A 4,401-nucleotide genomic window follows, 5' to 3' on the forward strand; every position below is an offset into this window, starting at 1 on the left:
CATCCTCCTTGGCCACTCTCATGGTGGCAGAGAATCACAGGAACTAAAAGTTAATCCCCAGAGGATTCCCTCAGTAGAAAAAGACTCTGAAACACCAAATTATGTAGATTAAGAAATGGCTAATTTTTATTTTGCTTGTGCTCCCTGTCCTGCAGACTTTTAATGTACTTCTTTGATATTAGTAGATACAAGGAAGTGGCTAGTAAAATAAGTGAGTGGTTGTAACTTATCTGCCATTGATGACTGACCTGTCAGCGAGTATTTCTTTGCTGCTGAGATTTCCCCATTGGAAGGTAATGAATAGAAGGCAACGTGCAGATCTTTTATGTTGTATTTTTCCTTGGAAAACCGACTGGTGCATTATTATTGCTATTTGTCATGCAGGTCATGGTTGTCCCAAAGGTGCTTTTTCAAGAGGCAACTGGACTTACTGGATTTCTTTGAGATATTTATCTTCTCATTTAAGAAACTTCATCAAGTCTGACTGGATGGTGGGGAAGGGACGGATTTATACTGCTTGCAGACAGCTGGTCATTTGCATCCTTTTAGCAAGTTGTGGAGGCCACCTGGAGGTTTATCTGTGTCATCAGGGTCTGTAGGTTTTCAGAAATCCATCAAGTAGTGATGTCCAAAATGTGTCTCTGCCTTACGCAGAGTTTATTTGGCTTTTATACCGTTTCAATCAGCAGAATAGAGCTTAGAAAGCAACAGTATTGTTTTTGGTTTACTCCCTCCTTTTTCCCTTGTGAATCCAGAAGGCTATCCCAGTCAACGTTGAATCTCGCATAACTCCCGGATACGGCCTGTCTCTGCTCAGTGAGATCATGGGCTCAAAGATAAATGGCTACTTGAGATCATGGCTGTAATGTGCATGTCTGTACGTAACCTTTCCTCTTTTCCCACATCTGGTTAGGTAATCAGCTACTGAGATCATGGTAGCTTACTATGCATGTCTTTATGTAGCCTTACCTCTCTTCCTTCAAGGGTCACCTAAATATGCAAATGGATGGGGAGCCTTCTTGGAATTGTTGAAAGGACTGTGTTGTAGACTGGAGATAGATGATGTTGTATTTATCACCTCTGTTGAGACAGGGCTGTTTAATTTTGATATAGATGATCTCTTTGACCCCTCTTTCAAATCAGTGGTCCTCTCTGTCGAAAATGTGGACAGAAACCACACAGTCCAATTGCCTCTTTAAAAAAGCAACTTTAAGATATTATTGCTATTATTTTCACAAGACTCCTGGGTGTTTTCATATATTCTCATTCATGGAATGTATATTTTATATATTTTTATGAACAATTGTATGCATTTGTTCACATCTTTAGGCACAGACATGAATTATTTTGTGCCACTCCGTTGCTTGCACACTCTACAGAAAAGTATTGGTCCATTCTTGGCAGGCCTTTCTTATCTGGTCATTTCAATATCTTATAGCATCTTTATTTGGAAACGTTTCTATTTTGGTTTCCTTCTTGAGGCCTGTGTGCCTTATCATCCTTTTCAAAATCTTCTATTGTGCATGTTCCTTTGACCATTTTAGGATCCTTCCTTCTGTTTCATCGTTTTCATCAGCCGCCTTTTAAATTTGTACAGCTTTGAAAATGAATAGGTCACTTTCCTATTTGAAGAATCCTTTTCCTATTCTACCAATAGAAAGTGATTGGCTTCTACATATAGATCACCTTTAGCTATGGAAGCCTCACTGGGTGATTTTAGGCCAGTCACCCTCTCAGAGCTCAGTCTATTTCATATGGATGTTGTCATAGGGAAAAATGGGAAGAAGCAATGCTGTATATCCTCCCTTGCGCTTTTTAAATTAAAGGCAGGATATAGATCTAATTAATGCATTCACCTGTTGCAAACCACTCAGTTACTGATGAATGAGATGCCTTAACATGGAAAACATAAAAATAAAATAAATAATATATGAATGATTTTATAATCACAAGATTCTTACATCGTTTAATACTGAAGTACACGGAAAAAGTAAACATATTAACCTATTTTGGGAGCTCATAATTATACTATAGGTAAGCATAGGCAGCTGTTATTTCTTTTAGAGAGGCCTTGTCTGTCAATCATTTTAGTATGCTAAGCTTGTGCAGAAATGCAAGACATGGCAAAAGAGGAAAGATTTAAAATTAAAATAGCTCTCTAGCTAGAATTCTTTGTGAGGGGATTTTAAATACAAAATAATGCCTCTCTCATGACCTCATCCTGGCCATGATGGGAGGTTTTTCCAAGGCTGTTGTAGGAAATCTTGGTTTGGGTTTAATATTTCATATGCTCGGGATGTGTGGTTTTGTTCTTTTGATTGAAAAAATTAAGGGCAATTCATTTATACAGTAATTTGTAATTTCATGTTTCTTGTGAGTATAGTTTTTATGCAATAGTTGTAATTGTATGTGTCTTTAATGATGTTTTAACTATTTCATAATAAGGGCAGACATATTACGCCACATTCAGTACAGAACTTCTAGGATAGTTTCTGGATCAGGTGAAATAAAGTTTTTCTTTCCCCAAATTTATCTCCAACACATTCCTATATTGCATATGCATTTACGTTTGTGTTGTATGGCTACAAAAAAACCATCCCTCTTGTTGACAAAATTGACTGTCAGCCCTTTGAGGAAAATGCCTGCCTTGGAGTTTTGATTTCATTGGGAGGTGCTACTTGGACATTGAAATTTGCATGTTTGTGCATTGTTAAGAAATTGCACTGAAGACTTGCATATAAATTACATTTGTAACTCAGCACTATATCTTTCATATTTTGCCTACTAGTTTGAATATGCTTATTAAGTAACTTTCTCCTTGCCAATTCCTAAGAATGAACAAGGCAATCCTAGTGGTATTATGATGGCCACTTAATTGAATAGCCTTAAATGCTTTGTTGAAAATGAGAGCAAATCAGAACTATGCTTATTAACATTGGAAAGCAATGAGAAAAAAATATTGTTCTGTTTATGGGATTCCCATGAATATCTGCTTAATGAGAAAACTGAATTCCAAATGCCTATAATAGAAAGATATAAAGATTTGTCCAAGGAATACAATTGTAAAAAGGCTAATTGGAGGTGAAAATTTACAATTATATATAATCTGAGGACAAAATTGTGAATAAGCTTAGAAACTCTTTATGAATTATCTATTCCTGCTTGCCTGCAGTGTGGTTTTGTGGCTTCAATCACAATTAGGCTGCAATTTTAAATGAAAACTAGCTCCTTTGGGGAATCTGTCAAACTACATGCCCATACATGTGGTTGACTTAAACCAAACAGCCAAACAAAACAGAATTGGAGAGGGGAAGATTAGAATTGTAACTTTCAAATATGATTTCAAAGGCAGAACGTTTCTCCAGCCTCCCTTTAATGATTAGTGCAGGGGTGTCCAAACTTGGCAACTTAAAGACTTGTGGACTTTAACTCCCAGAATTCCCCAGCCAGCTCTGCTGGCTGGGGAATTCTGGGAGTTGAAGTCCACAAGTCTTAAAGTTGCCAAGTTTGGACACCCCTGGATTAGTGATTTAGTAAAGATACCTTGGAAAAAACACAACCTACAAAGAAATATTTTTTTCTTAGAGGCATTTTGTGTGCTGATGTTCACAGGACTTACTTGGTTTTTCAGTACATCACATTTTACAGTTTTAGCTTACACTCTGATTGACTCCTTTTTCTCACTAAGATTTACAAATACATGTGCAAGGAAAAATGAAATTTGAATCAGAATGATGTGTTTCAACACAGAAAGCATATTAGAGCCATGGCAGTGGCTTCTGCAGACTGCTGGGATTGTTTAGCACTAATCTCCAAAGTAACTTGAGCTGTTAAAACGGTGGGCCTAAAACATCAGTGATTCTTCCAAATTTTATTGAGATTTTGCCAAAGTAGTTGCCAAAGAGCTCAGCATCATTTCCAGTATTTTTTAATCTATTAACCAACCAGCAGAACGATCAGTTTTCTTTTTTTTTTCCAGGTCTATCTTTGTCTTGGAATTTTGTGTTTATTTTGCTACTAACGTAAGATTTTAATTGGCAGGGCTTTCCTTTCCCATTTAATTAAACAATTAAGTCCCTGTCTTTGTACAATTTATGTATTTAGATACATAGAACTGAAAATGAGTGTGAGGTAGTGGTTAAAATGGTGGACTAGGAATGGAGCTAAAGCTATCAACTGGCCTACACTGGCCCAACATAGTTGGAGCAGAACAGTAGATTATGGTGCGTAATCTTCAACGAAGAGGCCTTAATTCTGCAGTAATTAATATGAACTGATAATAATAAGGATGGTGCCAGGAATTGATTTGTTTGTTGGGGCAGTGTCCACAGTACTCCAAGGAAGTAAATCTGAATATCGGTTTTATTTTTTTCAGGTAACAATTAAGATTGTACAGAAACC

This window comes from Natrix helvetica (assembly GCF_964273705.1).
Source record: "Natrix helvetica genome assembly, chromosome: 1".
Classification (NCBI taxonomy): domain Eukaryota; kingdom Metazoa; phylum Chordata; class Lepidosauria; order Squamata; family Natricidae; genus Natrix; species Natrix helvetica.